A 14,040-nucleotide genomic window follows, 5' to 3' on the forward strand; every position below is an offset into this window, starting at 1 on the left:
GGTCATGCTCAGATCGTTTACAGGAAGGAATAGTCAACTACTGCTGCCTCCCATACACTAACCTCCAAATTTGCATTGCTACCCTCTTTTTTCAATCCTGAATAGCAGAACGTATATCCTAGTGCCACTGGATTTCTTCATCTGCGTGGACTCAACTTCTGCATTCCAAAATCAAACACATCTTCTTCCCTGACCCTTCTTCTCTTGCTTGTCTTGGTGAATGGGCTAACCAGTCCTCTCTCTCCTCCCAAATACAATCACCAACTCCTGTCAACTCAACCTCCTAGATACCTCTGTTTGACTCTGTTCCATGCCCACTGCAACCTCACTGGTTGACCCTCTCATTTTTCAGCCGGTATGTTGAGATGACTTCTCACCCAGATCTTCTGCCTCAGTCTACAGTCCATCCAGATGTCTCACCCAGTCTATCCCCACTCCATTTCATACTCTTGCCAATGGCTCCTTTGACCCTTCTAAATAGATACCAGAAACAAATCTATATCAGAATAAATGAAGGGAAATCATGAAATGATTTTGCTTAAACATTTTCTGTGGCTTCTCATTGCCTACAGGATGAAATTCAGATATTCTGTCGTCGGAGTACAAGGACCTCCTCTCCTGCCCCTCTCCCAAACACACCGTCTGTCCTCTAGTCTTCCTGAATAGCTTGCAGTCCTTTGAACACAATGCACTGTTGCACATGTCATTGCTCTGGCCGTGTTGTTGTTTCTGCTTGAAAACCCTCCCCCGTCCTGTTGCCATTAAGTTTCAGTATGAATGTCACCTCCTCTGTGACGTTTCAGGCAGAATGAGATGTCCCCACCTCTCTCATACAGCATGTTATAAATACTTACATGTATGGTGTTTATCATGTTGTCATCTCCTTCCTGCACCGGAATGCGAGCTCTGTGGTGGCAAGGATTTTGCTTTTATTTTGCCAAATCCTAATCAGTCCCTAATACAGTACCTGTTTGTTGAATGACGAAATGAAGACATTCTGGTCCGTGCAGTGTGAAACGAGTACACCTTGACATTGCTGTTGGCGCTTTCGGTTGGTATGATCATTTTAGAAAGCAATTTTAGAAACATATATCAAGGACCAAACATATATCATAAAAATAGTGATATTCTTTAACCCAGCGATTCTACATCTAGGAATCTTTCTACAGGAAGTGATTCAAAATTTTTGCACAAGTTATTCATCATTTTATTACTTAGATACTCAAAATATTGGAAACTACCTAAATTCTAGCAATAGGGAAATGGCTAAATAAATTATCATATGATTTTAAGAAACACTGCAGTCATTAAAATTTGCGATTTTTAAGGAACTATTGGGCCACATGGAAAACTGCTTCTATTCCAGCACCACCGGATGCTCCGATTCCAGTGGTCCCCGAGGGTGGCCCCCGGAACCAGTGAAGACTAGGTCCGCTCTGGGATTGTCTGGGTCAGGCAGAGCTAGAGACTTGAGAGACTTGAGTCCAAACTGAAATCCTTCAAGGGGAGCTGAAAGTCAGAAGCCAGAGAAACCAGGCACAATTGCTAAGTCCAAAAAGCCACAAGGCAATCTGAAAAAAGAGGATAAGTGGCTGCAGTGAAGGCGGAGTGGGTGAGATCAGAAAGGGGAGTTTGGGCACTTGCTGTGAACACTGTGGGTCTTCTGAGGCCCCACAGGTGAAGGGACTTAAGGTACAGGCTCGAGGCAGACAGCAGTCAAGCAAGCTGGTACATGCATAACGGGAAAAGAACCCACATCCCACCCTCTGGCTTCAAGGCAGGGAGGGTATGGTTCTGGACTATAGCACTGGGTGAAAGTAGGGTTCCTGGTGAGCTGGGTTCTGGATTGAGCCAAGTGGGAGCTCCCTCCAGGTCAACCGCCTGAAGAGGCTCTGGGCTATGGGAGAGAAAGCAAGTTGGCAACCAGGAGGTGGGGGTGTCACAAGTCAGGACAGGACCTGAGTTGTTGACTGTCTGGGATGTTTCACTGGGCCAGCGATGTCCACAGAGCTGCAGAGCACAGCAGAGAAGATTTGCAGGCAACACACCAAAATGCTAATTTGGGTCGGGTTAGGGTGGTGAGGTTGTGGCTAATATTTTTATTTTCCTTAAAATGATATATGGCTTTCAAAAGGGCAAAATTAACATTTAAAAATAAGAAGTGGACATCGAATGACTCCAGGTGCAAGAACAGGCTGACTCCGGTCACGATGTTGTGCAGACTGGCCAGGGAAGCAGTTGACCCGACTGGCGGCGCAAGGGAGGGAGCTTGGTGCGCAGAGTCAGCTCCCCGGCGTCCTGTGACTCGTCGTCATTTCTCTGCGATGCTGGGGATTTCCAGATCACTGCTTACAGTTGTACACAAGCGCATCCTGCTGACAGGGTGAAGAGGAGCTGAAGTCCTATGGAGGAAGGGGCGCCTTTTTCTTCACCCAAAGGCACCGACCAGTAGCAAAGCCAGGTACCAGTCACCTTTTTCTGAGTCACACAAAGGCACTGGACAGGCAGCTCTGTGCTTCCCATCTGCAAAGTGCACATCTCAGAATCTGTATTTCTTTTACTAACATAACTTGGATCCTATTTCTTGGGAAGTAATGAGCCTGCCTTTACCTTGGTAAAGGTGTCTTTGCCCCTCTGGATGGGAGGACATTATAAAGCTTCTTCACAGTAACACCACACCCACATCACTTGTCTTTAATCCCCAGGTTTCTCCCCAGAGCTGGGGTGGGAGCAGAAGGGAGAGTTTCAGGTCACGTGGGTAGACAGCAATAGGTCGACTAACAGTCACACAGTGAGTGCTGGGAACACCTCATGATCCCTTAATCTGCTATTCCTGCAGCTCCCCCAAATCAGTTTTTGAATTCTCTGCCTTGACCCAGAGTGGCTCCTTTATGGCAGATCTTCTCCAACTTTAATGTGCAAAAGAGTCATCTGGGAACCTCGTTAAAACGTGATTCCGATTCACTGAGTTTGGGGCGGGTGTCCACATGAGGCCAATGCTGCTGGTCTGCGCACCACCCTTGGTTTATCAGGGCTCTAAGGCCTCCCAGATGCCTATGGCGGAGGCTAGAAAGGAATTGGGGGTTCCCAAAGGAAATCTGGCTACTGAGGAAAAGGGTGCTTCCTCCAGGGGTGGCCTCTGCTTCTCAGAGTCGATTGTGGACACATGTCAGCGCATCCCAGAAAACTAGCACAGCAGCCGCTAACATCTGGCTTTCTAGGGAGGAGAGCTCCACGGTGTGAATCTGAGGCTCCTGGCTTCACAAGAGGAGAGGAAGGTGCAGAGGGGCGGGGAGAGAAAGCGCCGTGTTCATCAGATGGAGGGCATGGAGTCGCGGGCTTTGGGAGTGCTAGGGTTCCTAAGAAGGGGCGCTTGCCTGTAGACTGCAAGACAGGAAAAGACCAGGCACTCCCCTCCCTAAGGCATGATTACTCTAAAACAACCTCAACGGCCTAACTTCTTGTGCCTTTGGAAGCCCTTCCCCAGGGCTTTCTGACCTGGCAGTGTGTGGCTCTCAAGATCAGCTGTCAGAACTGATACCAAACTTGCTGGAAGAGCTCATGTGTCCAGCGGCTTTTTTCTTCTCAAACAGAAGTGTCGTGTGAGTAAATAACACATTATATTATGTTTGGGATGGCGGGAGAAAGATTTACCGACCAGACTAAACTTCTGTTTTTCTCGTGAGCTTTATTAAGTAGCTAATTGGACCTAATCTGGGTTTTAAGAAAACAAAGAAGCCATATTTCCCCACATTACTCCTTCCTTACATTATTCCCCCTGCATCAATCCTTCCTGAGGATACAAATTTAGAGAATGTGACCTGTTCACTTCATTGGAATTAGAATCTGAAGCCTGTTTGTCTTGCTGCGTTCATTAACATTTTTGGCAGGATCTGCTTAATTATCCTCGAATACTGTTCCTTTCTAGCTTCTGCCAGCCTTGTATTTTCATTTAGAATTTCCAGTACTGAGATATAAACTAAAACATCAACAGAGAGGATGAGTACCTCTCATAAAATTTTACTACTCGCACAATGTTAGAATATTATCATACTAAAGTTCTAAAATGTCATATGAATATTTGTTCTTGATTTTTATTTTATTATTTTTTTTTGAGGAAGATTAGCCCTGAGCTAACATCTGCCGCCAATCCTCCTCTTTTTGCTGAGGAAGACTGGCCCTGAGCTGACATCCGTGCCCATCTTCCTCCACTTTATATGTGGGACGCCTACCACAGCATGGCTTGCCAAACGGTGCCATGTCTGCACCTGGGATCTGAACCAGTGATCCCCAGGCCGCCAAAGCGGAATGTGCACACTTACTGGCTGTGCCACCCGGCCGCCCCTGGTTCTTTATTAAGGATAGTTAACTTTGTCGAAATACTTGGGATTAAATTTGGAGACTAGATTCAAGTTTTTGTGACTTTAAGATTTAATACTTACTGGACTCTTGCAGGAATGAGAATGCCAAGAGAAGTAATTATATATTTTTCTTACTAACTATACACCCAACAATCAAATGATCCACTGATAGGTCAACTGGTGTATTTATGCATAGCTTGTAATACAGTTAAAAGAAAAAATTGTTTTGGGCTTGGGTTTTGGCTCTGGGGGGAGGGGAGGGAGTATACATGCCATAAAGCAATCAGTTCAAGAAACATGAGAATAAAATACTTGATAACGATGAGGAGGAAGAGGATATTGATAATGATTTTTTTTCCTTTTTTTCCCCAAAGCCCCCCAGTACATAGTTGTGTATTTTTAGTTGTGGGTCCTTCTAGTTGTGGCATGTGGGACGACGCCTCAGCATGGCTTGATGAGTGGTGCCATGTCCACACCCAGGATCCGAACCAGCGAAACCCTGGGCCGCCAAAGTGGAGCATGTGAACTTAACCACTCAGCCACGGGGCCAGTCCCCCTTTTTTTCCCCTCAGTAATGAATTTTTATCTTTGAAAGAAAAACTGCAATTTTTTTCCATATAAACATTGGAAGACAAATACATATAATGTATAAGATTTCCATAACCTATCCACATGGTCACAGTCTCTGCCTCATTAAAATATTTTCTTTTACTTTTATTATTTCTCTAATATGCATATGTCACATGTTACTTGCAGGCAATACGGAAAAGAAAGAACAAATCACCTGTGATTTCAGCCAGGTGGAGTTTTGGTTTTGTTTATAATTCCACTGTTTTCTTTGCCTGGATAGATACATTCACACTCATTGGTCTTAGTCAAAAGTTTTTCTTTCAATGAAATGTTAATTATTCTAGTAATCAAGAACTGGGAACATGTAGTTTTCCTTAGATTTAACCTACCAGGTCTCACACTGAGGCGAAATGAGACTTTGAGGCAGAGAAGTGGAGATTTCAATATTTTTTGATACAAAATTGATTATATAACATTTGGCATTTTAGGGAAGAGTTTAAGCTAGGTGTTCTCTGCTAGGACACCACACAGATGCTGGCGCCATCAGACGCTCCTCGTCAGACTACCGCGTGGCTTCTCAGTCACAAAACACAGGGTGAATAACGTCAGCTGCAATATGAGGAATACATCAGGGTACGACAATGGAATGATACTTTTCACTTGGTGATTATTTTCCATTCAAAAAGGATTTGAGGCTGTGTTACCTACTTTCTCCAGATATTAGATATTTATAAATCTATTTACAGACATAGAAATCTTCAAAATTTAAGATTATGAGTTTTTTTCATTATGTACCCACAGTGCCCAATAACATCTCTGGTTCTAGCATAAAGTTGAGCAAGAGGACAACTAGTAACAATCGCGACAACCACATGCATAGACCATTCTCTCCTGGTGACCACATGCCAGCCAGAGGGTTGCCTGGTGAGCACAGGATGAAAACAAAGTAAGTGAATGTTCCCACGGACATCTACAGGGAGACAGCAAGATGACGCCCTTCACTGTCCTTTTATCTACATAATCTGACTATGCTTCTGAAATTAGGATGTGTGCACTCCTGGAAAGTACATTGTAAGGAGCTAGAGGATATATGGAAGTCATAGGATGTACATAGCACACCCTCCTTAGAACATTACTTTTTCTCAAGTTTGAAAGTTTTGAATGTTTGTACTTTTGTCACAGGCACATGAAAGTAAATAATTAAATTCTGCTTTTCTGTGTTGCCAAATGAGGACCAAGTCTGTCATGTTCTATGTATCCTGAGGCAGTTACATCGTGTCTGGCATTTAGTAGGTGTGTAATAAGTATTGGTTGAACAAACAAATGAAAGAAGCATGGGTATTACTAACTTGATTTTATTGCCTTCTATGGTTTTTATATAGAGAATTTGGTGAAGATCTTCCATTTTTCAAAGCCCATGACTGTAGTCACTGGTTTTAGTGAATACTCTTCTATCGGCTGCACATGTCCATCCACATGGTTACCCCAGTTAAGCTTGTACAGTGTGACTGTCTTCCTGGCCACAGCTGCCTGGGCCAATGAGCCCTTCCTGGGAAGTTAGGAATTGGGATCAAGAGATTTTAGTGTCGGTCTGGCAGGAACCTTGAATGGACAGATAGGATCCTTAGAGCTGGGGGCCACCACCGTTCCCTCTTGAATTCGAGACTGAGAAGCGGAGAGAGTTGGTCCTTGGCTGGAAGAAGGAAGATGGGCTTGCAGAGGGGCCGGAAAGTTCCTGGTTTTAGCCTCTATGTGAAGCTCAGCTGCATCCTGTCCTTGGGTTTTATGAGACACACCTTGATAATAAATTCCTCTTTTTTTGCTGAATCTAACTGAAGTGTATTTCTGTTAAGTAGAGCTAAAGGAGACTAAATTTATATGCTAGTGAGGATCCTTTCAAATCGTTCTGTGCTTATTACGTGCCATATACTGTAACAATGCATGTTATATACTTTATCTTAATCCTTAAAACAACCCCATGAGGTAGGTATTATCACGATTACCTGCATTTCACAGATAATGAACTGAGATTTAGAAAGGTTTAGTAATTTGCTCCAAATCACCCAACTGTTCAATGTAAAGCTGACATTCAAATATAGAATTCTTGATACCCAAATCCATGCTATTAACCATTATGTTATACTTTATTATTGATTGAAACGAATGTAGGCACATTAGGTAGTCAAACAAAATGTTCACATTTTAACACTTTTAATGGAAACCTTCAAGGATAGACAGACGCAGACAGAACAGTGTATTGAGTTACAGCGACCCATCGCCTGGCTTCAACTTATCAACCTTTTCCCAATCTTGGTTCATCTAATCCCCCGACCCCCCACCATGGTTAACATCTGACAACCTTACATTAGCATGGTACATGTCACAGCAGAAAAACCGAGACTGGGACCTTATTATTAACTGCAGATTTCATACGGATTCTCTTCGTTTATACTCAGTGGTCCCTTTCCTGTCCCCAGATCCCATTTGGGTACCACTTCACGTGAATCATCCTGTCTCCTTCGTCTCTTCTTGTCTGCGGCAGTTTTTCAGTCTTGCCTTGTTTTTCATGACTTCGGCGGTTTGATGAGTACTGGTCAGCTATTTTGTAGAATTTCCTTAAATTTGTGCTTGCCTCATGCTTTTCTCCTGAAAAGACTGGGGTTCTAGTTTTTTAGGAAGAAAACCAGAGGTGAAGCGCCCTTCTCATGACATTATTTTGGGGTCATGCTCGCAGCATGACTCATCTCAGATGTCAATCCTGATCACTGGGCTAAGGTAGTATTTTCCAGGTTTCTCCAATGTACAATTATTTTTCACCCCGTCCAAATCTATTCTTTGGAAGCAAGTAACTGAGTGTGGCCCACACTCACGGTAGGGGCTGAGGTCCACCTGGACTGGACAGCATCTACATAAATTATTTGGAATTCTTCTGTAAGAAAGACCCCAAGTGATTTTAAAAGTTGAGAATCACTGATCTAAGCCCATTATGATTATTCCATTTCTCTGTCAATGATACTCTACGAATGGACATGTGGGAAGATTCTGGGAAAGATTTTTCTCCAGGATAAAAAGAGTTACACCAGGGGGAGGTTTTGCCTTATCTTCTCTGCTGGCAAGTGGAGACTTCCTTTCCTCGTTTGGGTTGCTGCTGTGAGCATGTAATCCTTGGAGTGTCAGCCACCATCTTATGACCATGAGGCAATAAGCCAGGGACAAAAAGCCAACATTATTAGGATGGCAGAGTAGAAGAGGGTTGAACTCTCTGGAACTATCCTCCTCCAGCCTTGTTGTCATAAGGGACAACTAAACTTCTTTATTGTTTAAACCACTCTTCGCTGCTGTTCTGTTACTGAAGTTGAAAGCTTCCTGATATAGGTGCCTCATCCATCTTTTTTACAACTGTATCTATCCTCCACATCTAGGACATGGTAGGCATTTCATAATTATTTTTGGAATGAATAAGTGAATGACTGAATGAAGAAGCTATTCTAATAACCATAAACTATCAGTGTAACTAATGCCAGTATATTTTGCAATTAGATTCTGTACTTCCATTTCTTTTCTCTTGATAGTGGTAAATTTTTTTGATGTATCAAAGTTATCAAGTTCAAATTGAGGTCTAATGCATGTATAGTTATTTATTAAATTTTTAGGATTGATTTATTAAGCAAAATCTCTCTAGCGTGGTTGAGGCAAACCTACCGTGCAGCAATGAGAATGAGAACTATTACCTTGCAACAGCACGGGTGCATTCCCCCAGTAGAAGGCTGAGCAACAGGTGCCAGACCCAGGAGGACATGCTGCATGACTCCACTGATAGCAAGTTAAAAAATAAGCAGAACTAATCTAGGCTGTTCCAAGTCAGGACAGTATTTACCCTCTGATGGGTGCTGGCAGGAAGGCATTTCTGTGAAAGGGCTTCTGGGATGGTAGTAATTTTGTTTTTCCTGATCTGGGTGCTGGTTATAGAGGTGTGTTCAGTTTGTGGAAATTCAGAGAGTTGTACATTTTATGATGTGCACTTTCCTCTACGTTACACTTCAGTTAGTAAGTTTGCTTAAAAAATTCAGCCTGAAATTTTTTTTTTGCTGAGGAAGATTCCCCAAGCTAACATCTGTTGCCAATCTTCTCTTTCGTGAGGAAGATTGGCCCTGAGCTAATACCTGTGCCAATCCTCCTCTATTTTGTATTTGGTCACCACTACAGCATGGCTGACGAGTGGTGTAGGTCTGGGATCCAAACCTGTGAACTCGGGATGCTGAAGCTGAGTGAGCAAACCCAGCCCCCAGGCCACAGGACCAGGCCCATCAGCCTGAGAATTTCTATCTCTAGCATTGTACTGATCAACTTTGGAAGCAGGTAAACCTCTTAAGTTATGCTTATTTACAACAGCACAAAATGGTTTCCTATTTTTAGTAAAATTTAGACTGAGTGTGGGGGGGAAACCAGCTTATTGCAGGAAGTCTCCAACTTACGAATATAAGCTACCTTTGTACAATAGCTCATTTGTCATTCAGCTGTGACAAACAATATTTTCCCATAGGTTTCGTGTTAGAAAAACGGATAAGATAAAGGCCAACCCATAAAAATAATAATGAAGCTGAAATACTATTTCCCATTAAACACGGTGTACAATTAGTGCTTTTACACAAGACTGAAACAGCTTCCAAAAGTAAACAAAAAGATAAAAACGTAGTTGAGATTAAATTCCATTTTAAATCCATCAGATTAGTAACAATAAAGTGTGGTAAGGGTTTAAAAAATGGGAACTTTCACCTATTGCTGGGGCCGTGTTAACTGATTCAGTTATTTTGGAGGCTAACCTGGTAAGATTTCTTGAGGTTGAAAATGTGCCTAACCTCTGACCCAGAAACTCCATTTCTGGGAAACAGGTGCAGGAGGAGATATATGTATGTTTACTGCAGCATTGTTCCTAACATTTAGAAACCGCCCAAAGGTCCATCAAAAAAGGAATCAACACGTAGAGTGTATGTATTCATATGACTGAACAGTAAAGAACAACTATAATGAATGAAACCACATGTATCAACATGGATAGATCTCAAAAATAGGGTGAAAAGAATTACAGAATGATGGCTTACATCATACCATTTACGTATCATTTAGGTTTAAAAATACACTAAACAACTGTATGTAACTTTTTTGGATACATAGTAAGTAATAAAAGTAAAAAATGTGGAGGATGACACAACTTCATGGTTAGACTTGTGTTGGGAGAGTAAAAAAAGAGGAATGTGATTGAGGAAAAGCACAAAAGAGAATTCAATTCTGTGTTGCTTTCTTTCTTTAAAAAAAAGACAGAATCAAATATGAATGTTAACACTGAGTGGTATGGATGTTGTTCTGTGATTCAATCTATTTATGTGTGTTTGGATGCTTTCATACCAAGAATAAAAGAAACGAGGAATGTGGAATGAAGGAAAAGTCGGGATATGAAATTAAAAGCCACGACTAAATTAACACACTGAGATGCATATTATAGGACTATATAGTTTCTAGAGGCAGTGGACTAATTAGTTCTTTAGCAGTGTCTGCAAGATTAAAAAACAAAACTAAATAGTGGAGGAGGAACGCACCTTTGTTCTTGCGAAGTACTGAGAGGCTTTCCCCTCCAGGCCCTCAGCTACTGTGTGACACAGCCTTGGGACTCACAGTGCCAGGCAGAACAGCAGCACTGACATCGCCTAGGAGCTCGTGAGAAACGCAGACTGTCAGAACCCTGCCCAGACCTGCTCAGTGAGAATTTGCATTTTAACAAGATTGCCAGCTAGCACACTGATGTCTGAGAAGCGCTAATACCATAGAAGCAGCCCTCAACAGACCATCTGCCTAGATCATGACCAAAATAATGTTATTCTGGGAAATTTTCATACTAATCGCCCACTGTAGCCACAGTTGAAGGTTTAAACACTTATAGAACATTCACTTTTAGACAAGGTGGCTTCTACTAAAATTTCCAAGATGCATTAATTGCAAATTGTAGCTGCAAGTACCATATGATTTAATGGTTTTATAAGGTTGGCTTAAGACTAGCTCCTCCATTCCATGTCCCATGGAAAGTTCATCAAGATTTCTCTGAATTCCTCACGTCACTAAATAAATTTTGTTTACATATTTCTCATGGTCCTGCCTCTGCACTCCCTGCTTTCTGAACGAGAAACCAAACTTCTCTTCTTAACAAAATCATACACATCCAAGACCTCGTCTCAGTGCAGACTTACTGAGGGTTTTGGGGAGACCGAGGAATGACCATAATAATTACGCAGACATGCTAATATTGAATATCAGACATCCCCCTCAGAAAGGCCCTGCCTGAGAACTGATGTAGTGACATAGCTTAACAGTTTGTTTCACTAAAACTCTGCCCTGTGGTAAATAGTAAATAAACAGACGACTAAAGCATCTTACAGGGAATTTATGTTTAACCAATTAGGAGCGTGGCAATTACTTTCCTCGATCCAGCCGAAGGATCTACAGCAAGGTAACTGCCGTCAATAACGAAGATCCTGCAGCTACGTGGGGAATCAGTTATCTAATTAGTGGATTTTAACAGAAGCTGGCTCCATGCTGGACAGGCTCAGCCATTTCCTTGGCAAAGGAAACAGCTACGCTGGAAGATTAGCCTAATGAACACCAAACAAGGCCCCAAACCAAAGCCCGCTACTCAAAGCCTCTGTTGCACACACTTGGCCAGGGGTTCTCAGCTCCCACTGCACATGAGAAACACCAGGGAAGCTTTGAAAAATGCTGACGCTTGGGTCCCGTCCCAGAACAATTAAACCTGAATTCCGGGGACTCAGGAGAGGCATCAATACTTTTTATAAAGCTCCCCATGTAATTCTAACGTGCTCAAGAGATCAAAGGAAAGACTTCTCTCTGAAATAGAAATGCTGCTTCATGTTTTCAATAAACAAAAGATGATTAAGTGAAAAATCCAGGGTCAAAGCAGTGTGATCACATGGGGCAGGGGGGTGGGGACTGTTTTTATGCTCTTAGAAAAAGGTTTGAAGATTATCATCAAAATGTTAACTGTGGCAGGACTCTGGATGAGTCATATTTTCTTCTTTTGCTTCCCTTTTCCAGTCTACCTGCAATGAATGCGTACTGCTCATAAAAAAGATAACTTCAATTAAAATTAAAGATACCAGTGGACCTTCAGTAAACAAAAGTAGGCTGTGACAAGGGACAGTTTAAAGAGCGCAATGTAACCAAAGGCACAGCAGCCAAGATAAGGTCCAAGTTGGAAGCAGTGGGAGGCAGGTTTTCATGAAAGTAAAATGAAGTTTAGCGACAAATATGAAAAGCATTCCCGGAACAGAGAATACAAAAGCAATGAAAATGATGAGAAAACAACATAAAAAATGTTAATTGTGGAGAATTATCTACTGAATAGGTGTTTCTAAAGAAGACAAACGGAATACAGGCATGGAAGTTGTAACAGAAAATTTAAAAACTTAAACAGAATCCTCCCCAAAGCAAAATAAACAAACCAGCTGAATTTTCAGAGATCAGGAAGACTCACATATTGTGAGCAAAATTAGCAAGGGATATATTCTCTGACTAAGTTTTAAAATTTCAAAGAAATAATAAATAGTACAGAGGAACCAAAAAAAGGGAGGGTGCAAGGGACTGATTAAGAATGAGAGCAAGGTAGAAAATAGGGTAAGAGAGCGACAAGCTGAAAGAAACTCCTGCAATCCAAGTAGAAAAAGTTATTCAAAAGAAAAAATCCAAACTGGACTTGGCCAATAAACATCTGAGGACAATGAGAAAAATGGCTCAGTTGTGACGGAAATGGATTGTGACCCAGGAATTCTATACAAGAACAATCATTCAAGTGTGAAGGCAGAGAGGATTGGTCTCGGAAAAGTTAACTATTCAGATATTTCCTGACAAAGTTGCTCAGAGTTTCGAGGTTGATGAAGGGAGTGGGCCCCTGTTGAACTATCTACCCAATGCTCTTTTTCTAGGAATTCCCCTCCTCCCCCATCTGCTTGTTCTCTCTCTGCACTGCGACTGTGCAAAATAAATAAATAATAAAAAATACGTGGGGTGTGCTGAAATGTCTTTTCCCTTTTTCATGTGCTCTTTGAGGCAACTAAATTTCAGAACCACCTGCTTTACATATGTTAACTTAGAATCATCCAAAAGATTTTTGAGGACAGGGATTCCTGTTTGCACAGATGAGTGCTCAGAGAAATTGGATTGGAAATGACATGTCCAAGATCCCAGAGCTAGGAAGCAGGGAGCTGACATCTGGGTCCAGGCAGTGCTCTGAATCACCTTCCTGCAGTGAGGAACAGTGTTTTTATAAAGCTTGTTCAATAATCTCACCAACAGGCCTTTCCACGTTATCTCTGCTGCAAATGAAGTAGAGCTAGGTACACTCGAATATTTATTGACTATATTTGCAAACTGCATCATTTCTCCACCTTTCATATATACCCTTTCTGTCTGTTAAGGTTAAGAGAGAGACTGATCCCAGTATTCTAGTTAAATTAGAAGGAATTATGTCAGAGCTTTATTATTTTGTTTCTTTAGAGCTAAGTGACGTTTAACGTGTAACTACAAACTCATGTGAGTACGTTATTTACCATCTTTTCAGAAAACTAGCACAATTATGTCAAGTGACCTGTTACAGCTAATGTTAAGAGCAATATAATCATTAATAATTTTGATTACCACCTACATGTCTATCAGAGATAAGAGAGACTAGTCTTTGTTGCCTGTTATCAGTAATGTTCAATTACTCTTCACAAAGCTCATTTCTCAATACACATTTTCACATTAACTGTGATGCATACTTAGGAGGCCTGGAGTTTTAAAATAATCACTCTAAATTTTACAAGGAAATCAGAGTTCAAGGAATTAAGAATTTTTGACCTGATATAATATTAAAAAAAAAAAACAACCTTTGTCAAGAAGTTAGTATAAGTCTAAATATCACAATTTTAATACATGGATATCTGTGACTATCTTCCATGAATTAAAATATGAATCTTTTATGCAGTTAAGAAAATGTAAGTTAATACCTTTTCACAATATTTAGGACTTTGTTAAAAATAAAAAGTAGTAAATTTCTCCAGTA

General features: G+C 41.5%; 1 long non-coding RNA gene across 1 annotated transcript; it reads left to right on the forward strand.

Annotated features, from left to right (window-relative positions):
* Window positions 1-3,463: 3,463 nt before the first annotated feature.
* Window positions 3,464-6,451, forward strand: LOC139040176 (uncharacterized). Its single transcript, XR_011494178.1, has 3 exons — window positions 3,464-3,602; window positions 5,758-5,877; window positions 6,314-6,451. It is a non-coding gene; the product is annotated as an uncharacterized lncRNA (long non-coding RNA).
* The last annotated feature ends 7,589 nt before the right edge of the window (window positions 6,452-14,040 follow it).

This window comes from Equus asinus, chromosome 1 (genome assembly GCF_041296235.1).
Source record: "Equus asinus isolate D_3611 breed Donkey chromosome 1, EquAss-T2T_v2, whole genome shotgun sequence".
Lineage (NCBI taxonomy): Eukaryota > Metazoa > Chordata > Mammalia > Perissodactyla > Equidae > Equus > Equus asinus.